The sequence below is a fragment of the Aquarana catesbeiana genome, linkage group LG09 (assembly GCF_042186555.1).
Source record: "Aquarana catesbeiana isolate 2022-GZ linkage group LG09, ASM4218655v1, whole genome shotgun sequence".
Lineage (NCBI taxonomy): Eukaryota > Metazoa > Chordata > Amphibia > Anura > Ranidae > Aquarana > Aquarana catesbeiana.
In genome coordinates, this window is record NC_133332.1 from 68,946,427 (window position 1) to 68,973,932 (window position 27,506).

Sequence of the window (27,506 nt, forward strand, 5' to 3'; positions counted from 1 at the left end):
CTACCCCTACTCTATCTTCCTTCTTAATTTCTAAGTATTTGTTATTATTTAAAGGAAAAATGGAAAACAAGACCTCATCTGTTTGAATGTTGTTGCTGAAATACTTTGGGCCTTGCCCTTTCTTAAAATTTAATAAAAATTATATTTGCAAAAAAAAAAGAAACCTTCTATTTTAGCAAAAAAAAAGTTCCAAAACATGCCTGAAAAAACTACTGGCCTTCTCTTAACCACTTCAGCCCCGGAAGGATTTACCCCCTTCCTGACCAGAGCACTTTTTACAATTTGGCACTGCGTCGCTTTAACTGCTAATTGCGTGGTCATGCAATGCTGTACCCAAACGAAATTTGCGTCCTTTTCTTCCCACAAATAGAGCTTTCTTTTTATGGTATTTGATCACCTCTGCGGTTTTTATTTTTTGCGCTATAAACGGAAAAAGACCGAAAATTTTAAAAGAAAATGATATTTTCTACTTTTTGTTATAAAAAAATCCAATAAACTCAATTTTAGTCATACATTTAGGCCAAAATGTATTCGGCCACATGTCTTTGGTAAAAAAATGCCAATAAGCGTATATTTATTGGTTTGCGCAAAAGTTATAGCGTCTACAAACTAGGGTACATTTTCTGGAATTTACACAGCTTTTAGTTTATGACTGCCTATGTCATTTCTTGAGGTGCTAAAATGGCAGGGCAGTACAAAACCCCCCCCAAATGACCCCATTTTGGAAAGTAGACACCCCAAGGAAATTGCTGAGAGGCATGTTGAGCCCATTGAATATTCATTTTTTTTGTCCCAAGTGATTGAATAATGACAAGAAAAAAAAAAATTACAAAAAGTTGTCACTAAATGATACATTGCTCACACAGGCCATGGGCATATGTGGAATTGCACCCCAAAATACATTTAGCTGCTTCTCCTGAGTATGGGGATACCACATGTGTGGGACTTTTTGGGAGCCTAGCTGCGTACGGGGCCCGAAAACCAATCACCGCCTTCAGGATTTCTAATGCCCCGTACACACATTCGGATTTTCCGATGGACAATGTCCGATCGGAGCGTGTTGTCGGAAATTCCGACCGTGTGTGGGCGCCATCGGACATTTTCCATCGGATTTTCCGACACACAAAGTTGGACAGCAGGAGATAAAATTTTCCGACAACAAAATCCGATCGCGTCAATTCCGACCGTGTGTGGCCTGTTCCGACGCACAAAGTGCCACGCATGCTCAGAAGAAATTCCGACACGGGACAGCTCATTCTGGTAAACTTAGCGTTCGCAATGGATACAGCACTTTAGTCACGCTGCAATGTAAAAAATGGTTTAATACAGCGCACTCTCTTCTTCTTTATAATGTGACAAGAATTAAGTAGTTTTGCTGCTCATATTCACACACACTTCTCACAAAGTTTTATTTGTGTTTTTTTAGTGGGATTCCCTCAATATATTGTTATTAGTTGTCACATCTGACAGTTTTATATTTTTTATGTTTTTTTTATTTTGGATTTTAAGCCTTTTTTTTTCTTTAATGTTTGGATTTATTCCAAGGCTGATCTTTGTTCAATGTTATTTTTATTTTTACTCCAGAATATTTTTGTGTGTGTTTTGTGTGTCAAGTTACCCCAACACCATTGATATCTTTTATTATTTAATCTCCATGAGATTGTTTGTTGTTGGTGTCCCTTGTTCATTTCACATTGTATATTAGAAATGTACCTGAATCCTCACAAACAAACCATCATTTTTGAAGTAAAACACATAGGAGAGTATAATTCAAAACAAAAATCCTTTATTAAGGGCTCAGAACCAAACAAAGAGGAAGGCAACACTGGATCAACAGGAGAAATTAGTGAAGCCTGGGACCCCCACGGCAGACATCAATTCTTAAACCTCAAAATTGGTGGCCTGAGGAGTCCATATGTAAGGGAGGGCAGTCTGGTCCGGGATTCACAGAGATCCGGATAGCAGCAGATGACATCAGTGTCCCCAGGCTGTGGTACCACAAGAGGCTGCATCTTTTGGCCGACCAGACTGGATCCAGGGTCCTCACTGTCTGGTCTTCCTTTCACACTTCCTTCCGGGCTGTGGCTGTGCAGTTGGAGATGTGGCAGGAGGAGGAGTAGGACCTGGAGGAGGAGTAGGACCTGCAGGAGGAGGAGGAGGACCATCGCGAAGGTGTGTTTGAGGTGTAATTTGGCCCCTCATACCTTTCGCCAGAGCCTCTGATATGAGGGCCTCACACATGGCTTTTTGGCCCTCCTCCATCCTCTGCATTTTATATGCTATGAATGCAGCAAAGTTCTCCTGCCTGGTGTGTGGTGCTCCCAGGACCTCTGTAGCCCTACAAAAAAATCTGATAGCCGCCTCCTCTAGGGTACTCCTCCTACTGCCACTTTCTCTTTCCAGGGGGGATGGAGGGACCTGCAGATCAGCCAGCCGGCTCGGCCCGGCCACCTCCTGGCTGAGACTTCCCTGTGTATGAAAAAGGACATGGTTTTAGTTTTTGCATCATCAATCACAATCCTAAATTAGTACTCCCAACTAACATCTAGTTCACATCATTGATTGGACAAGCAGAAATATTTAGAGGAATGCTATACCTGGCTCAATCTGGGCTCCTCCACATGTGGCCTGGAAGGCCCAGGTTGGGCGTCAGAAGCCTCAGCCGGGGGGGAAGGAAGCGTGGAAGGAAGACTGGAGAGGGATGACCTGGGTTCAGTCTGGCCTGCCAGAAAGTGCAGCCTGTCGTAGTACAACATCCTGGGGACATAGATGTCACCTGCTGCTCCGGATCTCTGCGAATCCAGGACTTTATTGCGCTCCCTCAGATATGTGCTCCTCAGGCCACCAATTAATATCTTTAAATAAGTGATGTCTGCCGTGGGGATCACCTGCTTCACAATTTCACACAATTGCTCCAGTGCTGCCTTCCTCTTTGTTTGGTTCTTGTAATGGGGGTGTTTAATCTCCCACAGACAGGGCAGCTCCCTTAGCATCTCTATGAAGACTGAAATGAAGTCCTGATCTTTCAGCACCATATCCATGTTCACTGCAAGACACAACACAAGACAAAGCCTAATGTCACACCAAACTCTCCTAATCTTGTTACAATATAGGCCTCAATCTATAGAAGCAGTATAGGCCCAAGTTTGTCTCTTACCTTCGTTCTTACGATCGCCGCGTTCAATGCTCCTTCCTCCGCTCACAGATCAAACGTAATACGCACGCGTGTTACGCTTTATATACACTGCGCATGCGTGTAACTCCGCCCGCCCCTGACGTTCTTTCTAGTGTATTCCCCGCCCCTTTTCGTTCGGCGCAGTGGGGGAAGAGCATGATGGCGGACATACAGCAGGTGCGGGCTAATTGTAGCAACGAGGAGGAGGAGGAGGAAAGGGCGGATCCAGGCACTCCCCGATCCAGAAGGAGACGTTTTAAGGCCACAAATATGTCGTTTGGGGAGATGTTGGAGATGGTCGACATCATGAGGAAGTCCGACTATGACGGAAAATATGGGCCTTACCCCAACCCCAATATCCGAAAGGCCAAAATCATGGCGAAAGTGGTCAGGAGTCTAGAGCGGAATTTCGGGGTACGAAGGTCTAAAGATCAGCTCAGGAAGCGGTGGTCGGACCTGAAGTTGAGAGAGCCAGAGCAGTACCGAAAGATCCGGAGAGTGCTGCAAAAAAGTAAGTAGTTGTGCTGTGTTCCTATTCTTTCTGTCTTTATTACGTTCGTTCTGCTCCATATGCTTTGATTAGTTGTAACGTTTCCAAAGGTCAACTTTAATGTTCATGGGCACATTATTCGTTCGTATCAAACATTTTTCTTTCGGCCTCTAGAACACCATTGTTTAGGCCATCTGCATTTTCACACATTTTTGGGGGCCTACTTGGATGCCAAATATTTGTTTGTGTAGATGGGTTTGTTACTAGAATGAAATGCAAACTAGATTGTGTGTAAGGAGAGGACACTGAGCAGCTGTTTTCACATCTGGACACTGGAGCACTAGTGTGGGACACAAGAACACCATTTTTATTAGGGGGGCACACAGGTGCTCCAGTGTATACTATAGGGGGGTCTCCATCTGTGAAGCTTGTACCAAACAGGTAAAGTATTGCAGCTTGACAAAGGGCAATAAAAAATATACATCTTGGAACTCGGCTAAAATAGACAATTGTACCCCACTTCCGAGCAATGTTTCCTATTTCTATAGTTCTGCCATCAAATATCTGTTTGCTAAGTATACCATTTTTGTTTTACATAGGGGAGAAAAGACTCGGACACCCCTCATCCCAGGAGACCAGAGACCCCCCACCTCTGGAAGAAGGGGAAATACCAAACCAAGAAGAAGAGCAGGAGGAAGAAGAAGACGTGGTGGAGATTGGCACCACAACAGGTGAGTGTCTGCGACCACAGACTCAGGTAAAAGAGATGGCTGGTGGCAGATTTGTGAGACCTTTTTTTTTGTTCTTTATCTCTTTTTAGGTGATCGTGATGTGAGGGATCCAGAACGCTTTACATCTGAAAGTGCCCAGATACTGATCGGGGAGATCATGGGGTGTAATCTCCAATTGCAAAACATACATCAACAAATCAGTGATGTTATTAAAAAAAATAATAACATCATTGATGTTTTGGGGCGAATTTAAACCCCACAAAATCACCTGTTTTATCGTACCAAACTTTTTTCGATGTTTAGAAAAGCCAAATTTGGAGGATGCACACAGTGTGCCAACATGTGCTATCTGCCATCACGGGAGATCAATGGACGCGTTTTGGGGGGGCAACCCCTTCCTCAATTATAAAGTAGCGTTGAGGAAGGGCTTGCTCCCCCCAAACACGTCCCTTGATCCCCCATGATGGCAGATAGCACATGTGGACATTTGTAAATTGGTGTGCATCTTCCAAATTTGGCTTTTCCAGGGGTGATTTCCCCCCATCTGAACGCTATATCAAACCCAGTTCCTAAATACTGATGTCTGATATAGCCTTCAGGTTTTACCTAATGTGAACTTTGTAAGTTCAAGTTTTTTGGCTTTCTTGTTGGTTTTACACAGGCCTGTTTTATCTGAAATGGATATTTTGATTTTTCATAATGCTACTGCAAACATTGTTATACAACAAACATGTTGGTTTGTTTTAAAAACCTTTGGTAAATGCGCATGTGATTGTGCAGGTATAAAAAAGTGCCTTACTCAAGAATGTGTGGATTATTGTCTCAACACTACAACACTTTCGGGGTGATGTAATTGTTGTTTTATGCACAAATGGGGATTATTTCCTAAGGGCAAATCCTCTTTGCACTACAAGTGCAGGTTCAGTGCAGTTGCAAGTGCACTTGTAGTGAAATGTGTTTTTGCATTTAGGAAGTACCAGCCAACACTGTTTTTTTATAAGGTTACCCAATCACGACATTTTCTGCACTCAACACATTTCTGTCAGGGTCAGCTAAAACAAACACAAGCAGTAAATGGCCACCAAGAATTTCTTTTGGTTGTTTTTTATTTGAAAAAGGTGTCACATATTGTCTGGCATATTGATAGCCCCCCTACCCGCAAAGAACTCCAGGTATCGTAACCGGACATCACGGGCATTCAGGGAGGGCAAGCCAGGACGGCCGCTTTCAAGTGCCGTCATTGTTGATGTATTTGGGATTCCGGCCTCAGGCCCAACTGAGCCAGCATAGTTGGCTGAATGTTTTCGTAGAAAATTATGGAGAACACAGCAGGCAAGTATTATATGGTTCAGTTTATACTCCGCCATATGGATGGGTGTCATAAATAATCGGAACCGGCTGGCCAGGATTCCAAATGTGTTCTCCACCACTCTTTGGGCTCTGGCCAGCCGGTAATTAAAAACCCTCTGTTCCGGGGTGAGGGTCCTCATCGGGAATGGCCGCATCAGGTGGTCCCCCAGCGCAAATGCTTCATCAGCAACGAACACAAATGGGAGACCTTCAACATTGTCCTCTGGAGGTGGCAAGTCCAAGCTGCCATTCTGGAGACGCCTGTAGAACTCCGTCTGGACGATCACTCCACCATCGGACATGCGGCCATTCTTCCCCACGTCCACATACAAGAAGTCGTAATTAACCGACACCACCGCCAACATCACTATACTATTAAACCCCTTGTAATTATAATAGTACGACCCCGAGTTGGGTGGTGGGACGATGTGGACGTGTTTCCCATCAATTGCCCCTCCGCAGTTAGGAAAGTCCCACCGCTGGGCAAAGTGGGAGGCCACAGTCTGCCATTCCTGTGGCGTGGAAGGAAACTGTTGAGGAAAAAACAATAAACATTACTATTTTTTCACAGAAACCTGGCAAGCAGATTAGACACAAACATTATGGGTCAACCTCCAGATAGCATTTATTAAGGGGAATTTAACAACAACAAAGTATAAGGTACACCTATCATATTCCCCCCCCCCTCTCATGGGCCATTTCTAACATTATAGGGGGGGAACTCTTGGACAGGTAACCCTCTTCACTTCATTGAGAGATGAATGCCTAAATACAGGGTATTACTTGGAACAGCCCCTCCTTAGTTACACTATTGGCAGACCACTGGACAGGTAAGAAGTGTCATAATACAAAGATATAAATACACACTGTACACATTTGAGCACATTTGGACATTCTGCTATTACCTATCAAGATCATAATAGGATACAAGAACTTTAAACAGTACCATTGGAAAGTATACAGGCAGGCCCTTGCACTACATGCTTTGGGGAATTCATCCATAAATCTGAGCACAAAATAGATGGGTATAGTGTGTATGGGTTTGGCAAAGTCAGCAGATAGATGATTGAGGATAGAGAATTGGGATCAGCTGACTTAGCAGTTGGGGGGAGGGAGGGTTACCAAAAATTTGGGGACACCACAAAAAAAAGCCTCTGGCCCTCTGCCTGAATTTAAATCAAAAATAACATTTCCAAACATTTTAGGGGGTGTTTGGGGTAAAGCACTACTATGGAGCTGATAAAATACATTGTTAAGTGACTACATGAGGTGAATATAGGCCAGGAGACACCATGCTGGGGAGGTTATTGAAGGGCAAATATGTATGAAGGACCTAAAATAATAATTACATAAAAATCCAGCATGCATGAGGACAAAGGGGACATTCACAGCATAATACAATCATGGTAATTAGGGAATGAGGAAAGAAATACAATATATTATCAAACATTCAATACAATAAAATGTGATATAAAAGGATAAAAATCTTACCTTCATATACTCCTTCTGTAGGACCTGGATGATGGCAGAACAGGTCTCTGGGATAATGATCCCCAGAGCCTGGGGGGAGATGCCTGTCGAGAACTTGAGGTCCTGCAGGCTTCTCCCTGTGGCCAAATACCGCAAGGTAGCGACCAACCTCTGCTCCGGAGTGATGGCTTGCCTCATGCAGGTATCCTGCCTGCTGATATAGGGGGTCAGCGAAGCCAACAAACGGTGAAGCAACCAATTCTTGGTCCATGAACTCCTCCCCACCCTGTTCATGGACTGGACTTGTGTCAAGGTCAGGACCCCAACACCAAGCCCCCGCACAGCACGAACTCTACGAGGAGTACGCATACGCAACATGGCTAGAAAACGGTCGGCTGCTCAGAACGAAGTAACAGAACGCACTGAAGAACAGCAAGGCCTGTGAAGAGCGACCTGAAAAACAGCAACGAGCGGACAAGATCGCACAGAAAACTCCAATACGAACTGACTGCACGCACTGAAGAGCAGATACAAACCCACAAGCACAAACTGAACGGCAGAAAACGATCTGAAAGCCACGAGTCTGAAAAAGCGCGAATCGTCTCTCACCAAACTTTTACTAACACGAAATTAGCAAAAGGAGCCCAAAGGGTGCCGCGCTTGGTTCTGAACTGGCCTTTTCTAGTCTCGTCGTACGTGCTTGACGTCACCGCGTTCTTGGCGATCGGAAATTCCGACAACTTTGTGCGACCGTGTGTAGGCAAAACAAGTTTGAGCCAACATCCGTCGGAAAAAATCCGAGGATTTTGTTGTCGGAATGTCCGAACAAAGTCCGACCGTGTGTACGGGGCATAAGGGTGTAAATTTTTGATTTCACTCTTCACTGCCTATCACAGTTTCGGAGGCCATGGAATGCCCAGGTGGCACAAACCCCCCCCCCAAATGACCCCATTTTGGAAAGTAGACACCCCAAGCTATTTGCTGAGAGGCATGGTGAGTATTTTGCAGCTCTCATTTGTTTTTGAAAATGAAGAAAGACAAGAAAAAACATTTTTTTTTCTTTTTTCAATTTTCAAAACTTTGTGACAAAAAGTGAGGTCTGCAAAATACTCACTATACCTCTCAGCAAATAGCTTGGGGTGTCTACTTTCCAAAATAGGGTCTTTGGGGGGGTTTTGTGCCACCTGGGCATTCCATGGCCTCTGAAACTGTGATAGGCAGTGAAGAGTGAAATCGAAAATTTACGCCCTTAGAAAGCCTGAAGGCGGTGCTTGGTTTTCGGGGTCCCGTACGCGGCTAGGCTCCCAAAAAGTCTCACACATGTGGTATCCCCGTACTCAGGAGAAGCTCTTCTGGGGCGCACTCTGGTGGAGTGGCCTCTTCTGGGGCGCACTCTGGTGGAGTGGCCTCTTCTGGGGCGCACTCTGGTAGAGTGGCCTCTTCTGGGGCGCACTCTGGTAGAGTGGCCTCTTCTGGGGCGCACTCTGGTAGAGTGGCCTCTTCTGGGGCGCACTCTGGTAGAGTGGCCTCTTCTGGGGCGCACTCTGGTAGAGTGGCCTCTTCTGGGGCGCACTCTGGTAGAGTGGCCTCTTCTGGGGCGCACTCTGGTAGAGTGGCCTCTTCTGGGGCGCACTCTGGTAGAGTGGCCTCTTCTGGGGCGCACTCTGGTAGAGTGGCCTCTTCTGGGGCGCACTCTGGTAGAGTGGCCTCATCTGGGGCGCACTCTGGTGGAGTGGCCTCACCTGGGATGCAGTATGGTAGAGTGGCTTCGCCTGGGGCGCACTCTGGTGGAGTCGGCATCCAACCTCCCCTCACAGCCGGTCCAACACATGCCTGCAGGAAAGAAAAAGTCTACCGGCCTCCAACCTCCTCTCACAGCCGGTCCAACACACGTCTGTAGAAAAAAAAAAGTCTTCCGGCCTCCAACCTCCCCTCACAGCTGGTCCAACACATGTCTGCAGGAAAGAAAAAATCTACTGGCTTCCAACCTCCCTTCATAGCCGCTCCAACTCGTACTGTCTTTTATTTTTTTCTATCTTGTTTGTTTTTCTGGTTCTTTTTCTTTTCTCCATGATCATCAAAGGTTCTTCTGCAGGGGGGGGGTGATGACAATTTTGGTCTTTGAATTCTATTCTTTTTTTCTTTCTTATCTTTTTTACTTTCTGGAGGAATCATGAAGCGAACACGACGTTTTACTTTTTTTATGTAGAAGTGGGGTCGCCTTGGTCGATTATCATCTTCATGCCCTGGTGGAAGCGTAAAGCGAACATGACGTTTAGGTTTCTCTATGCCTGGGGCGCACTCTGGTGGAGTGGCCTCGCCTGGGGCGCACTCTGGTGGAGTGGCCTCGCCTGGGGCGCACTCTGCTGGAGTGGCCTCGCCTGGGGCGCACTCTGCTGGAGTGGCCTCGCCTGGGGCGCACTCTGCTGGAGTGGCCTCGCCTGGGGCGCACTCTGCTGGAGTGGCCTCGCCTGGGGCGCACTCTGCTGGAGTGGCCTCGCCTGGGGCGCACTCCGCTGGAGTGGCCTCGCCTGGGGCGCACTCCGGCGGAGTGGCCTCGCCTGGGGAGCACTCCGGCGGAGTGGCCTCGCCTGGGGAGCACTCCGGCGGAGTGGCCTCGCCTGGGGAGCACTCCGGCGGAGTGGCCTCGCCTGGGGAGCACTCCGGCGGAGTGGCCTCGCCTGGGGCGCACTTTGGTGGAGTGGCCTCGCCTGGGGCACACTCTGGTGGAGTGGCCTCACCTGGGGCGCACTCTGGTGGAGTGGCCTCGCCTGGGGCGCACTCAAACTGTCTTTTATTTTTTCTATTTTTGTTTCTTTTTCTGGTTCTTTTTCCTTTGTCCGGTTCTGTGATGATCAAGGGTTCTTCTGGAGGAGTATCCTTGTGGAAGTCGAACTCTGGTGGAGTGGCCTCGCCTGGGGCGCACTCTGGTGGAGTGGCCTCGCCTGGGGCGCACTCTGGTGTAGTGGCCTCGCCTGGGGCGCACTCTGGTGGAGTGGCCTCCTCTGGGGCGCACTCTGGGGGAGTGACCTCCTCTGGGGCCCACTCTGGGGGAGTGACCTCCTCTGGGGCGCACTCTGGTGGAGTGACCTCCTCTGGGGCGCACTCTGGTGGAGTGACCTCCTCTGGGGCGCTCTCTGGTGGAGTGACCTCTTCTGGGGCGCTCTCTGGTGGAGTGACCGCTTCTGGGGCGCTCTCTGGGGGAGTCGCTTCGCCTGCGGAGCACTCTGGTGGAGTGGCCTCGCCCGGGGCGCACTCTGGTGGAGTGGCCTCGCCCGGGGCGCACTCTGGTGGAGTGGCCTCGCCCGGGGCGCACTCTGGTGGAGTGGCCTCATCTGGGGCGCACTCTGGTGGAGTGGCCTCGCCTGGGGCGCACTCTGGTGGAGTGGCCTCGCCTGGGGCGCACTCTGGTGGAGTCTGAATGTGATGGACGACAGGTATGCCACGTGAGCCTTGTCTGCAGTTAATACCGCGTACATCTTCAATAAAAAAAAGAGATGAATTAGATTTAGCACCTTCACCTACATATATTTTTTTCTTTTGTACAACATCAAATTATAGAGAGAAAAGTTCAAAACTCTTGTGCCAGGGACAATGAATAAACTCGACATGACAGGGACACAAGGAGGACTATTGTTGGCCTTCATATAAAGATGCTGGTTGTCTACCACTCATCCCGATCCACTGGCTGGCAATAATCGCATTAAACATCCAATGGTAATCAGCCTGCCCATACATGTTTAGAATGTCGGCTGGTCCCTGCTGAACTGGCCAAAATTCTAACTGTATATCGCTGGCTTTTTGAGCACAGACACTTTTTAATTACAGCACTTAGGTTAATGGGATCAGCATTCGCAGAGTCAGGCCTGATCCCTGCGATCGCCAACAGTTTTTTTGGTAGAGTTTGTTACATTTGCTGACAGTGTAGGAGCTTTTTTACCTGTGAGTATCACTACTGTACCAGTAAATTTAGAGCCCAAAATGACAAATCGAAGGTACAGTAGCGAAGAGGCCTACACGTTTCTGAGCTTGACAGATAGTGAAGAGGAAGTCACTCATCTGTCAGATTCAGGCTCAGAATACGATCCTGTAGACAGCAGCGGCTTCATGACAGATAGCTCTGACAACGGACTTGTGGTCCCTGTCAAGGTCAGGCGTACCAGACCCCGATCTTCTTCTGCTGTTGAGGTGCAAGAATGGCAGGGCTCTTGTATGGAGCAGAGAAGTAGTAGCGCCACTATTCCTTCTGGTGACCTGGCAAGCACCAGCGACCTAGTACACCCTGGTTGTACATCCAGGACTGCAGTAACACGTGGTGACGTGGCGAGCTTGCAGTTCAAGCTGGCGAGGTGACAAGCACAAGTAGTGTCCTGCTGCCACCAAGAAGAAGACAAAGACAGGCCCGTCGTGTCCATAGTGTCCTTCCTGCAGATAGAATTTCAAACAACAACATGATTACTAATATATATACATATGTATGTCGCCTATATCTAAAGCAATCGCATTTCAGCTAGAAAAAATAACGTATGCGACTTACATTGTGCCATGTAGCTATGAAAGGTGCTTTCCCAGTGCTGGCAGGGGCCCTAATCACCAATTGTCTGTACCGCTCAAATATCCTCTACGGGGTGGCCTGGTATATTTTTAAAAAGAACCAATATTTGGCAGCCAAAAAGGATAAGAGGCTGAAAAACATAAGCAATAAAGGAAGTATTGAGTAAAAAAATTCCAAAAAATCAAAAAATTATAGTGATGGTGGTTCTTGGGGGGCTAAATTTCCCAGAACCACCAGAAAAGAGGAGAGAATTCAATATCTTAAGCTGGTCATATGAGGTGTATGGGAGAAATTCCAGATTGTCAATAACAGAGAGCTCAGGTCCTAGAGTACCTCTCTGTGGAAAAGCCAGTTGTAGAATGCTGCCTATGGCCGTCCCTGGCGTCCTAACATAGGGGGTGTGGGCGTGGTTGTGTAGTGGGCGTAACATCGATCTAAGTATAGTCTCCCATTCATTGGTGGTGCAGTGAGAGAGGCGCGGCCTCAATTGGCCGCCGTCATTGTTAAGAAACATCCTTTTTTGGTATCTTAGAGGGGAGCATCACATGGCTCCCTGTTGTCTGGGCGACGGACGCCTACCCCCCTCCCTCTCTCTCTCCTCCACGGCTGCGACGTGAAGATGTAATCCTTCCACTTCTCCCATGGAGTGTGGGCGCGGCCTGAGGCGGGGAGAGAGGTGCGTCGGATCACCGAGGCAACATCTCATGTGGGGAATGTTTGGCATACGTGACGTCGGAGTCACGTGGCTCCGACGTCCATTCACTGAAAAGGAACAGCGCTGTTGGTTCGTTTATCTGTGACGCACAGGGCGTCAGAGCACAGTGGCCCCGCTGCCTGTCTGTAAGACAACTAGAGATATAAACACCGCTGATATGTGCAATGTTGTAAGGATCACTGTGAAGATAGCATTTCTGTATTCCTTAGTAAGGTGAATCAAAAGAAAAAGGGAAAGGAGAGTATATAAAATGCTCTTTTAATTGCATTTATTCTGGGGAGTCATGAATTGTATTTCAAATAAAATGGGAACTTAGATACATTATAATTTATTTATTAAACTTTGCCCAGACCCCTATAAGGCGGCTTAACTGGCATTCGACCCGAATGACAGAAAACCGATATTAGGGCTTATAACCACCGGCACAGTGGGAGACCCCCCTGACACCACATTGAAATTGGCGTCTTCGGGGTATTTGGGCCATGATCAATCGTCATGGCCCCCCCTGTGCCGGGTAGGGATAAAGAGAGCGGGAAAACAGTGGTAGCCCAGACCCAATATTTCAGGACTGAGAAGCAAAATCATAGAACGTGGCTACATGTAAGGATGCTTCTATAATGATAACAGCGATCAAAATAACAATAATACTATACATAATAAATGTACAATTTAAATTGAAAATTTTTATAATGAGATACAAAAAATGGGTAAAATTAAAATAAGAAAAACTCTTCTATGTTTTTTAACTGGGTAGGGTGTAGAATTAAAATCCTGGCAATTTAGAACATATGACAGTTGGCTAGGAGATCCCATCTAAAGACCATTAGCCTATTATGTTGTTAATGGGACCCTTTTTATCTCAATATATGGGTAACCCAGAGGCTTTGGATAAAAATAATAATCATTACAGAAAATAGCCCCCATTACAGAAGGACAAAAGAGCAAAAGAAGGTATAATGGATTATTTATTAGTCCGTTTTCCCTGAGCTAAAGCCCTCCAAGAAAGGTCTAAAACTTTCAGGTTCATTCAAACCTGGGGGGGTGGTGGCCCTAAGGTACCTTATCCAGCACATTTCCCGCTGGAGGAGGACCTTGTTCCAGTCACCCCCCCTGGTTGGCAGATGAATCCTATCAAGAACTGTGAAATTCACAGAGGGTAGTCGATAATTGTGATATCTGGCAACATGCCTTCCCAAGGGTAAGTATAGATTGCCGATACGCATACTCTGCATATGCTTATCGCCGTTTTCCAAATTCTTGTCTAGTTTTACCTACGTAGAAGGCACCACACTGGCACTGCATGAGGTAAACCACACCCTGCGTTCTGCAGTTAGAAAAATGGTGCAGAGAAAAGCTCTCCCCATTGGGCAGTGCCAGTGTGGTCCTCCTACCAATAACTTTACATTGGACACAGGATCCACATGGGTAGGTGCCCCATGTTTTACAGGGATCCTTTCTTGCCGTGCCCTTGTATTCACTTTCAATAAGTGCATTTCCTATTGAGCCGGATTTTCTGTAGGTGATTTGGGGTTTGGGACCAATTAGTCCTTTCAAAGTTGGATCATCTGTAAGAATAGACCAATACTTGGAGATTATTTTATTGATTTTAAGATGCTCATTGGAGTATCTTACGATGATCCTTGTGGAAGTATCCTCTTTAGTGGATTTTTTTGAGAAAATCAAATCCCTGTTGGTTAGTTTAACTCGGTTGAACGCCTTCTTCAAAGATGATTTAGTGTAGCCTCTGTTCATAAGCCTGATGGTAAGTTTATCCGCTTCATATTGAAAGTCTTCATCATTGCTGCAGTTTCTTTTAAGGCGAAGAAACTGGCTATATGGGATAGATCTTTTCAGGGGTTCCGGGTGGAAACTGTCTGCGTGCTATAGAAAGGAGACTGCGGGCAACACTTTGTTGCACGCAGACAGTTTCCACCCGGAACCCGTGAAAAGATCTATCCCATATAGCCAGTTTCTTCGCCTTAAAAGAAACTGCAGCAATGATGAAGACTTTCAATATGAAGCGGATAAACTTACCATCAGGCTTATGAACAGAGGCTACACTAAATCATCTTTGAAGAAGGCGTTCAACCGAGTTAAACTAACCAACAGAAGGAATTTGATTTTCTCAAAAAAATCCACTAAAGAGGATACTTCCACAAGGATCATCGTAAGATACTCCAATGAGCATCTTAAAATCAATAAAATAATCTCCAAGTATTGGTCTATTCTTACAGATGATCCAACTTTGAAAGGACTAATTGGTCCCAAACCCCAAATCACCTACAGAAAATCCGGCTCAATAGGAAATGCACTTATTCAAAGTGAATACAAGGGTACGGCAAGAAAGGATCCCTGTAAAACATGGGGCACCTACCCATGTGGATCCTGTGCCCAATGTAAAGTTATTGGTAGGAGGACCACACTGGCACTGCCCAATGGGGAGAGTTTTTCCCTGCACCATTTTGCTAACTGCAGAACGCAGGGTGTGGTTTACCTCATGCAGTGCCAGTGTGGTGCCTTCTACGTAGGTAAAACTAGACAAGAATTTGGAAAACGGGTCGATAAGCATATGCAGAGTATGCGTATCGACAATCTATACTTACCCTTGGGAAGGCATGTTGCCAGATATCACAATTATCGACTACCCTCTGTGAACTTCACAGTTGTTGATAGGATTCATCTGCCAATCAGGGGGGGTTACTGGAACAAGGTCCTCCTCCAGCGGGAAATGCGCTGGATAAGGTACCTTAGGGCCACCACCCCCCCAAGTTTGAATGAAACCGAAAGTTTTAGACCTTTCTTGGAGGGCTTTAGCTCGGGGAAAACTGACTAATAAATAATCCATTATACCTTCTTTTGCTCTTCTGTAATGGGGGCTATTTTCTGTAATGATTATTATTTTTATCCAAAGCCTCTGGGTTACCCATATATTGAGATAAAAAGGGTCCCATTAACAACATAATAGGCTAATGGTCTTTAGATGGGATCTCCTAGCCAACTGTCATATGTTCTAAATTGCCAGGATTTTAATTCTACACCCTACCCAGTTAAAAAACATAGAAGAGTTTTTCTTATTTTAATTTTACCCATTTTTTGTATCTCATTATAATAATTTTCAATTTAAATTGTACATTATGTATAGTATTATTGTTATTTTGATCGCTGTTATCATTATAGAAGCATCCTTACATGTAGCCACGTTCTATGATTTTGCTTCTCAGTCCTGAAATATTGGGTCTGGGCTACCACTGTTTTCCCGCTCTCTTTATCCCTACCCGGCACAGGGGGGGCCATGACGATTGATCATGGCCCAAATACCCCGAAGACGCCAATTTCAATGTGGTGTCAGGGGGGTCCCCCACTGTGCTGGTGGTTATAAGCCCTAATATCGGTTTTCTGTCATTCGGGTCGAATGCCAGTTAAGCCACCTTATAGGGGTCTGGGCAAAGTTTAATAAATAAATTATAATGTATCTAAGTTCCCATTCTATTTGAAATACAATTCATGACTCCCCAGATTGAATGCAATTAAAAGAGCCCTTCTGAATATATACTCTCCTTTCCCTTTTCTTTTGATTCACCTTACTAAGGAATACAGAAATGCTATCTTCACAGTGATCCTCACAACATTGCACATATCAGCGGTGTTTATATCTCTAGATGTCTTACAGACAGGCAGCGGGGTCACTGTGCTCTGACGCCCTGTGCGTCACAAACTAACCAACAGCCCTGTATAGATCACACAGCGCCCTTCCTTTTCAGTGAATGGACGTCGGAGCCACGTGACTCCGACGTCACATATGCCAAACATTCCCCACATGAGATGTTGCCTCGGTGATCCGACGCACCTCTCTCCCTGCCTCAGGCCGCGCCCACACTCCATGGGAGAAGTGGAAGGATTACAGCTTCACGTCGCGGCTGGGGAGGAGAGAGAGAGGGAGGGGGGTAGGCGTCCGTCGCCCAGACAACAGGGAGCCATGTGACGCTCCCCTCTAAGATACCAAAAAAGGATGTTTCTTAACAATGACGGCGGCCAATTGAGGCCGCGCCTCTCTCACTGCACCACCAATGAATGGGAGACTATACTTAGATCGATGTTACGCCCACTACACAACCACGCCCACACCCCCTATATTAGGACGCCAGGGATGGCCATAGGCAGCATTCTACAACTGGCTTTTCCACAGAGAGGTACTCTAGGACCTGAGCTCTCTGTTATTGACGATCTGGAATTTCTCCCATACACCTCATACGACCAGCTTAAGGTATTGAATTCTCTCCTCTTTTCTGGTGGTTCTGAGAAATTTAGCCCCCCAAGAACCACCATCACTATCATTTTTGATTTTTTGGAATTTTTTTATTCAATACTTCCTTTATTGCTTATGTTTTTCAGCCTCTTATCCTTTTTGGCTGCCAAATATTGGTTCTTTTTAAAAATATACCAGGCCGCCCCGTAGAGGATATTTGAGCGGTACAGACAATTGGTGATTAGGGCCCCTGCCAGCACTGGGAAAGCACCTTTCATAGCTACATGGCACAATGTAAGTCGCATACGTTATTTTTTCTAGCTGAAATGCGATTGCTTTAGATATAGGCGACATACATATGTATATATATTAGTAATCATGTTGTTGTTTGAAATTCTAGAATGTGATGCAGTCCTTCCCTGAGGAAGACTTTATTTTGACAATAAAAGTTGAAACGCGTTGGAAATCTGCTATCAGGACGCCATCGCATCAATTTTGGTGGTGCTTGTACTTAGCAGTAGGACGCATCATTTGTCTCCATGTATCTGATGTCTTTTATAACTATTTTGTACTCCTAAAACAAATATATATATTGATTTGTACGTTCACTTGTATTCTATTCGTTTTTTGTATCAATAAAATTCTTTTTATTAAATAATTTTGTAATTATTACATTGCCCTTAAAATCCCAGTTTGAGGTATATATTTGGTCTTTAAAATTGCGATTTTTTTTTTTTACCAAAATATGTAGAAGAATACGTATCGGCCTAAACTGAGGAAAAAATTAGTTTAAAAAAAAAAATTGGATATTTATTATAGCAAAAAGTAAAACATATTGTGTTTTTTTCAAACTTGTCACTCTTCTTTTGTTTATAGCGCAAAAAATAAAAACTGCAGAGGTGATCAAATACCACTAAAAGAAAGCTCGATTTGTGGGAAAAAAATAATAAAAATTTCATTTGGGTACAGTGTTGCATGACCGCGCAATTGTCATTCAAAGTGTGAGAGCGCTGAAAGCTGAAAAATGGCTTGGGCAGGAAGGGGGTGAAAGTGCACTGTATTGAGATGGTTAAATTCCAGGAAGAGATCGTCAGAGCCCTTCTGTTTCCAGACAGTGCTCCACCTCACCTTCCCAATCCAAATGCAGTAAGCCTACTGCATGAGAGGCCTTTTCCATATGTCCTCCCCAGTTCCCCTACCCAAGGAGCCCCCCAAAGAAAATGTTGTGTCTGTAGAAAGCGCGGATATAGGCGTGGCACCTGCTATTTTTGTCCCTCCTGTGCTGACAATCCTGGCATTGGTGAATGTTTTGAACGCTACCATACACTAGTGGAGTTTTAGCGTAGGGTACAGCATTGCACAGACTAGGCACACTTTCACAGGGTCTCCCAAGATGCCATCGCATTTTGAGACACAAACCTGGAACCGAACCGTTACAGTTACAGTTACAAATAAAAGTGTAAAAAAAAAAAAAATACAAAAAAAAATAGTTGTCGTTTTATTGTTCTCCCTCTCTCTCTATTGTTCTGCTCTTTTTTTACTGTATTCTATTCTGCAATGCTTTATTATTATGTTTTATCATGTTTGCTTTTCAGGTATGTCATTTTTTTATACTTTACTGTTTACTGTGTTTTCTTGTTAACCATTTTTTTATTTTCAGGTACGCCATTCAGCTGCAGCACGGATTTATTTATCTTAATAGCAATAGCGTTTGCTCCCACGATACATAAAGCCGGGACTCCAGCGCTGTCGGAGGTGATTTCACCACCACAGTTAAAAAAAAGAGCATATATGCCAAAGCATGGGGGCAGCAGGGGTGGAGGAGTGATTTGCTCCTAACTTTTGGGGCTGATGCCCCCATGCTTTGGCATATATATATTTTAGGCACAGGATGCGTTTAAAAATGTTTTATTTTTTACTATGTTTTTTTTTTGTATTTGCTTTGCAGGCATTGTAAGTCTTACTGTTATACTGTAATGTTACTTTGTTTTATTGTTAACCATCATTTGCTTAGCAGGTACGCCATTCGGCTGCAGAGTGGATTTATTTATCTTGACAGCAACAGCGTTTGCTCCCACGATACATAAAGCCGTGACTCCAGCGCTGTATGAGGTGATTTCACCACCACAGTTAAAAACAAAACGGTGCATGTATGCCCATCATTAGAAGTGGGTGGATGAAGGGAGGTATTCTAATGGTGGGCATACCCACCGATCAATCTCTTTTTTTCATTCAGTCCACAGGCTGCATGAAAAAAAAGATTACAATATATGCCCAACAAGGACCAGCAACTTACTGGTATGTTGCTGGACTTTGAGTGGTTATATCAGAATGATGCCTGCGGGTTTGTGTATCATCTTGGTATCATTCTTTTCAGCCAGCGGTCGGCTTTCATGTAAAAGAAATCCTAGTGGCTAATTAGCCTCTAGACTGTTTTTACAAGCAGTGGGAGGGAATCCCTCCCCCCCACTGTCTTCCATGGTTTTCTCTGGCTCTCCTGTCCCAACAGGGAACCTGAGAATGCAGCCAGTGGTTCCACCAGCTGACCATAGAGCTGATCAGAGACCAGAATGGCTCCAATCATCTCTATAGCCTAAGAAAATGGAAGCTACAAGCATTTCATGACTTAGATTTCGCCGGATATAAACAGCGCCATTGGGAAAGCATTTCATCACACCGATCTTGGTGTGGTCAGATGCTTTGAGGGCAGAGGAGAGATCTAGGGTCTAATAGACCCCTATTTTTTTTAAAAAGTGTACCTGTCACTACCCATTGCTATCATAGAGGATATTTTCATTCCCTGAGATAACAATAAAAATGATTAAAAAAAATATATAAATGAAAGGAACAGTTTAAAAATAAAATAAAAAAGCAAAATAAATAATAAAAAAACAAAAGCACCCCTGTCCCCCCCTGCTCTCGTGCAAAGGCAAAGGCAAGCATCGGTCTGGCGTCATATGTAAACAAAAATTGCACCATGCATGTGAGGTATCACCACGAAGGTCAGATCGAGGGCAGTAATTTTAGCAGTAGCCCTCCTTCGTAAATCTAAAGTGGTAATCTGTAAAGGCGTTTAAAGGCTTTTAAAAATCTATGTAGTTTGTCGCCGCTGCGCGTTTGTGCGCAATTTTAAAGCATGTCGTGTTTGGTATCCATGTACTCTGCCTAAGATCATCTTTTTTATTTCATCAAACATTTGGGCAATATGGTGTGTTTTAGTGCATTAAAATTTTTTTAAAAAGTGTGTTTTTTCCCAAAAAAATGCGTTTGAAAAATCGCTGCACAAATACTGTGTGAAAAAAAAATGAAACACCCACCATTTTAATCTGCAGGGCATTTGCTTTAAAAAAAATATATAATGTTTGGGGGTTCAAAGTGATTTTCTTGCAGAAAAAAAAAGTATTTTTTCATGTAAACAAAAAGTGTCAGAAAGGGCTTTGTCTTCAAGTGGCTAGAAGAGTGGGTGATGTGTGACATAAGCTTCTAAATGTTGTGCATAAAATGCAAGGACAGTTCAACCCCCCCGCCCAAATGACCCCATTTTGGAGAGTAGACACCCCTAGCTATTTGCTGAGAGGCATGTCGAGTCAATGGAATATTTTAGATTTTGACACAAGTTGAGGAAAATAGACAATTTTTTTTTTTTTTGCACAAAGTTTTCACTAAATGATATATTGCTCAAACATGCTATGGGCATATGTGAAATTACGCCCCAAAATACATTCTGTTGCTTCTCCTGAGTATGGGGATACCACATGTGTGACACTTTTTGGGAGCCTAGCCGCGTACGGGACCCCGAAAACCAAGCACTGCCCTTCAGGCTTTCTAAGAGTGTACATTTTTTATTTCACTCCTCACTGCCTATCACAGTTTTGGATGCCATGGAATGCCCAGATGGCACAACCCCCCCCCCCCCCCAAATGACCCCATTTTGGAAAGTAGATATCCCAAGCTATTTGCTGAGAGGTATGGAGAGTATTTTGCAGATCTCGCTTTTTGTCACAAAGTTTTGAAAATTGAAAAAAGAAAAAAAAATACATTTTTCTTTTCTTTATTTTCAAAAACAAATAATAGCTGCAAAATACTCACAATGCCTCTCAGCAAATAGCTTGGTGTGTCTACTTTCCAAAATGGGGTAATTTGGGGGGGTTTGTGCCATCTTGGCATTTTATGGCCTTCAAAACTGTGATAGGTAGTGAGGAGTGAAATAAAAAATCTACGCCCTTAGAAATCCTGAAGGCGGTGATTGATTTTCGGGGCCCAGTACGCGGCTAGGCTCCCAAAAAGTCCCACACATGTGGTATCCCCGTACTCAGGAGAAGCAGCAGAATTTATTTTGTGGTGCAATTCCACATATAACCATGGCATGTGTGAGCAATATATCATTTAGTGACAACTTTTTGTAAAAAAAATTTTTTGTCATTATTCAATCACTTGGGACAAAAAAATAAAATATTCAATGGGCTCAAAATGCCTCTTAGCAATTTCCTTAGGGTATAAGCATAGGGCAGGTGAAGATGTGGGGGCAGTTTCTGAGGCTGACCGATACACATAACCATCTAAGCTGATTGAATGGACTATCTCGGTACTCATACAATAACGAAATTATTAAGATAAAATTAAATTTTATTCCATATCAACATACAAAAAATATACATAGATATACTGTATATACACACCACATATAACTAACTATTGGCGGCTTCCCCCGTTCAGTTTCTGTTAGGGTGGGGTATAGAGTATTCCTCTACCGGTTTTGCGGTGTGAACCGCTTAGTCGGGAGGATGAAAGGTCTATAATAAAAATAATGCATTAAGAATACAGTGGTGACAAAGCATAATATATATTACAATTAGTATTAATGTAGGAAGGCCTGCTTACCCAAATGGACCAAAACGGCGAGCGACAAGATCTCACAACTTACCCCCATGGCGGACAAGGGGTATTAACGAGTGACCATCTTGATCAAGAAGTAATGATGATGCAGTCAATGTTCATGTTAAACCAGTTGAATATAAAGAATGGTAGGGGGAAGTGGTAAAAGAACCAAAATAGTGCCCATATGTGATGGAAAAGGGAAGAGGGGGTATCAACAGGGATAGAGGAGGAAAAGGGGAGGGAGAGGGGAAATGAAGAACAAAGAAACACCACACGGAGGGGGAAAAAGGGAGAGAAAAGAAAGGGGGGAGGGGGGGAGAACAGGGGTGAGGGTGGGATGAATGAAGGGGGGAGAGAGGGGGGCGGAGGGAAAGAGGGGGGAGGAAAGGGGGGGAAGGGGGATAAGGGAGGGAGGGCGAGAAGGGGGGGTGTTAAGGGAAGAACCGGGGGGCCAAAGAGAGTTGGTGGGACCATGGGGGGTAGGGAAAGGACAAGAGGAATGAGGTCCTTTCCCTACCTCCCATGGTCCCACCAACTCTCTGTGAAGGGGGGAGGGGGTACTGGGGGAGGGAGGGCGAGAAGGGGGGGAAAGGGGGTTAAGGGAAGAACCAAGGGGGCAAAGAGAGTTGGTGGGACCATGGAGGGTAGGAAAAGGACCAGAGGAACGAGGTCTCTCCCTTGTCCCCCTTCTCCCCCTCCCCCCCTCTTTCCCTGTGCCCCCCCTTTTCTTCCCCCCCTCTCTCCTCCCCTTCATTCATCCCTCCCTCACCCCTGTTCTTTCTCCCCCCCCCTTTCTTTTCTCTCCCTCTTTCCCCCTCCGTGTGGTGTTTCTTTTCTCTTCATTTCCCCTCTCCCTCCCCTATCCCTGTTCATACCCCCTCTTCCCTTTTCCATCACATATGGGCACTATTTCGGTTCTTTTACCACTTCCCCCTACCATTCTTTATATTAAACTGGTTTAACATAAACATTGATTCTATCATCATTACTTCTTAATAAAAATGGTCACTCATTAATCCCCCTTGTCCGCCATGGGGGTAAGTTGTGGGATCTTGTCGCTCGCCGTTTTGGTCCATTTGGTTGAGCAGGCCTTCCTACATTAATACTAATTGTAATATATATTATGCTTTGTCACCACTGTATTCTTAATGCATTATTTTTTATTAGAGACCTTTCACTCTCCTGAGAAGGCGGTTCACACCGTGGTAGAGGAATACTCTATACCCCACCCTAACAGAAACTGGAATAAAAATTTAATTTGATCTTAATAATTTCGTTACTGTATGAGTACCGAGATAGTCCATTCAATCACCTTAGATGGTTGTGTATTGGTCAGCCTCAGCAACTGCCCCCACATCTCCACCTGCCCTATGCTTATATGCCAACTTGGATGATGGTACGATTATACTATATACTATCGAATATTATGTGAGGCTATACTCAAAATCTGTTTGAATTTCCTTAGGGTGTCTACTTTCCAAAATGGGGTCATTTGGGGGGGGGGGGGGGGGGGGGGGGTTGTACTACCCTGCCATTTTAGCACCTCAAGAAATGAGATAGGCAGTCATAAACTAAAAGCTGCGTAAATTCCAGAAAATGTACCCTAGTTTGTAGAAGCTATAACTTTTGCGCAAACCAATAAATATACGCTTATTGACATTTTTTTTTACCAAAGACATGTGGCTGAATACATTTTGGCCTAAATGTATGACTAAAATTGAGTTTATTGGATTTTCATTATAACAAAAAGTAGAAAATATTTTTTTTCAAAATTTTCGGTCTTTTTCTGTTTATATCGCAAAAAATAAAAATCGAAGAGGCAATCAAATACCATCAAAAGAAAGCTCTATTTGTGGGAAAAAAAGGACGCAAATTTCGTTTGGGTACAAAATTGCATGAACGCGCAATTACCAGTTAAAGCAGCACAGTGCCAAATTGTAAAAAGTCCTCTGGTCTTTGGCCAGTCAAATGGTCCGGGGCTAAAGTGGTTAAAGAAACATTTTTTTTTTTGTTTTTTTCAAACGACTTTTTTTTTTATTGCATTTTAGTCTAAATATGAGATCTGAGGTCTTTTTGACCCCTGATCTCATATTTAAGAGGTCCTGTCATGCTTTTTTTTCTATTACAAGGGATGTTTACATTCCTTTGTAATAGGAATAAAAGTGATACAATTTTTATTTTAAAAGAACAGTAAAAAAATAAAAGCTAAAATAAAGAAGAAAAAAAACGTGCCCCATCCCGCCGAGTTCGTGTGCAGAAGCAACCGCATACGTGAGCAGCGCCCACATATCAAAACGGTGTTCACACACATGTGAGTTATCCCCTCGATCGTTAGAGCGAGAGCAATAATTCTAGCCTTAGACCTCCACTGTAACTCAACAAGGACCAGCAACGTACTGGTATGTTGCTGGACTTTGAGTGGTTATACTAGAATGATGCCTGCGGGTTTAGGTATCATCTTGGTATCATTCTTTTCAGCCAGCGGTCGGCTTTCATGTAAAAGCAATCCTAGTGGCTAATTAGCCTCTAGACTGTTTTTACAAGCAGTGGGAGGTAATCCCTCCCCCCCACTGTCTTCCATGGTTTTCTCTGGCTCTCCTGTCCCAACAGGGAACCCGAGAATGCAGCCAGTAGTTCCACCAGCTGACCATAGAGTTGATCAGAGACCAGAACGGCTCCAATTATCTCTATGGCCTAAGAAACCGGAAGCTATGAGCATTTCATGACTTAGATTTCGCCGGATATAAACAGCGCCATTGGGAAATTGGGAAAGCATTTCATCACACCGATCTTGGTGTGGTCAGATGCTTTGAGGGCAGAGAAGAGATCTAGGGTCTAATAGACCCCTATTTTTTTAAAAAAGAGTACCTGTCACTACCCATTGCTATCATAGGGGATATTTACATTCCCTGGGATAACAATAAAAATTATTTAAAAAAAAATATAAATGAAAGGAACAGTTTAAAAATAAAATAAAAAAGCAAAATAAATAATTAAAAAAAAAACAAAAGCACTCGTCTCCCCCTGCTCTCGTGCAAAGGCGAACGCAAGCATCGGTCTGGAGTCATATGTTAACAAAAATTGCACCATGCATGTGAGGTATCACCACGAAGGTCAGATCGAGGGCGGTAATTTTAGCAGTAGACCTCCTCCGTAAATCTAAAGTGGTAACCTGTAAAGGCGTTTAAAGGCTTTTAAAAATGTATGTAGTTTGTCGCCGCTGCAGGTTTGTGCGCAATTTTAAAGCATGTCGTGTTTGGTATCCATGTACTCTGCCGAAGATCTTTTTTTTTATTTCATCAAACATTTGGGCAATATGGTGTGTTTTAGTGCATTAAAATTTAAAAAAGTGTGTTTTTTCCAAAAAAATGCGTTTGAAAAATCGCTGCGCAAATACTGTGTGAAAAAAAAATGAAACACCCACCATTTTAATCTGTAGGTCCTTTCCTTTAAAAAAAATATATTGGGGGTTCAAAGTAATTTTCTTGCAAAAAAAAAAATAATTTTTTTCATGTAAACAAAAAGTGTCAGAAAGGGCTTTGTCTTCAAGTGGTTAGAAGAGTGGGTGATGTGTGACATAAGCTTCTAAATGTTGTGCATAAAATGCAAGGACAGTTCAACCCCCCCCCAAATGACCCCATTATGGAAAGTAGACACCCCTAGCTATTTGCTGAGAGGCATGTCGAGTCCATGGAATATTTTAGATTTTGACACAAGTTGAGGAAAAAAGACAATTTTTTTTTTTTGCACAAAGTTTTCACTAAATGATATATTGCTCAAACATGCTATGGGCATATGTGAAATTACACCCCAAAATACATTCTGTTGCTTCTCCTGAGTACGGGGATACCACATGTGTGACACTTTTTGGGAGCCTAGCCGCGTACGGGACCCCGAAAACCAAGCACCGCCTTCAGGCTTTCTAAGGGTGTACATTTTTTATTTCACTCCTCACTGCCTATCACAGTTTTGGAGGCCATGGAATGCCCAGATGGCACAAACCCCCCCCCCCCCCAAATGACCCCATTTTGGAAAGTAGATATCCCAAGCTATTTGCTGAGAGGTATGGAGAGTATTTTGCAGATCTCGCTTTTTGTCACAAAGTTTTGAAAATTGAAAAAAGAAAAAAAAATACATTTTTCTTTTCTTTATTTTCAAAAACAAATAATAGCTGCAAAATACTCACAATGCCTCTCAGCAAATAGCTTGGTGTGTCTACTTTCCAAAATGGGGTAATTTGGGGGGGTTTGTGCCATCTTGGCATTTTATGGCCTTCAAAACTGTGATAGGTAGTGAGGAGTGAAATAAAAAATCTACGCCCTTAGAAATCCTGAAGGTGGTGATTGATTTTCGGGGCCCCGTACGCGGCTAGGCTCCCAAAAAGTCCCACACATGTGGTATCCCCCTACTCAGGAGAAGCAGCAGAATTTATTTTGTGGTGCAATTCCACATATAACCATGGCATGTGTGAGCAATATATCATTTAGTGACAACTTTTTGTAAAAAATTTTTTTTGTCATTATTCAATCACTTGGGACAAAAAAATAAAATATTAAATGGGCTCAAAATGCCTCTTAGCAATTTCCTTAGGGTATAAGCATAGGGCAGGTGAAGATGTGGGGGCAGTTTCTGAGGCTGACCGATACACATAACCATCTAAGCTGATTGAATGGACTATCTCGGTACTCATACAATAACGAAATTATTAAGATAAAATTAAATTTTTATTCCATATCAACATACAAAAAATATACATAGATATACTGTATATATACACACCACATATAACTAACTATTGGCGGCTTCCCCCGTTTAGTTTCTGTTAGGGTGGGGTATAGAGTATTTCTCTATCGGTTTTGCGGTGTGAACCGCTTCTCGGGAGGATGAAAGGTCTATAATAAAAATAATGCATTAAGAATACAGTGACAAAGCATAATATATATTACAATTAGTATTAATGTAGGAAGGCCTGCTTACCCAAATGGACCAAAACGGTGAGCGACAAGATCTCACAACTTACCCCCATGGCGGACAAGGGGTATTAATGAGTGACCATCTTGATCAAGAAGTAATGATGATGCAATCAATGTTCATGTTAAACCAGTTGAATATAAAGAATGGTAGGGGGAAGTGGTAAAAGAACCAAAATAGTGCCCATATGTGATGGAAAAGGGAAGAGGGGGTATCAACAGGGATAGAGGAGGAAAAGGGGAGGGAGAGGGGAAATGAAGAACAAAGAAACACCACACGGAGGGGGAAAGAGGGAGAGAAAAGGAAGGGGGGAAGGGGGGGGGGGGGAAGAACAGGGGTGAGGGTGGGATGAATGAAGGGGGGAGAGAGGGGGGCGGGGGGAAAGAGGGGGAGGAAAGGGGGGGGAAGGGGGATAAGGGAGGGAGGGCGAGAAGGGGGGGGGTGTTAAGGGAAGAACCGGGGGGCCAAAGAGAGTTGGTGGGACCATGGGGGGTAGCGAAAGGACTAGAGGAATGAGGTCCTTTCCCTACCTCCCATGGTCCCACCAACTCTCTGTGAAGGGGGGGAGGGGGTACTGGGGGAGGGAGGGCGAGAAGGGGGGGGGGGAGGGGGTTAAGGGAAGAACCGAGGGGGCAAAGAGAGTTGGTGGGACCATGGGGGGTAGGAAAAGGACCAGAGGAACGAGGTCTCTCCCTTGTCCCCCTTCCCCCCCTCCCCCCTCTTTTCCCCTGCCCCCCCTTTTCTTCCCCCCCTCTCTCCCCCCCTTCATTCATCCCTCCCTCACCCCTGTTCTTTCTCCCCCCCCCCCCTTTTCTTTTCTCTCCCTCTTTCCCCCTCCGTGTGGTGTTTCTTTTCTCTTCATTTCCCCTCTCCCTCCCCTATCCCTGTTCATACCCCCTCTTCCCTTTTCCATCACATATGGGCA

General features: G+C 44.5%; 1 protein-coding gene across 2 annotated transcripts in view; it reads right to left on the bottom strand.

Moving 5' to 3' along the window:
- Positions 1 to 27,506, bottom strand: part of MAP4K1 (mitogen-activated protein kinase kinase kinase kinase 1) — a 353,135-nt gene that overhangs the window by 276,786 nt on the left and 48,843 nt on the right. The gene's annotated exons all lie outside the window — the stretch shown is intronic.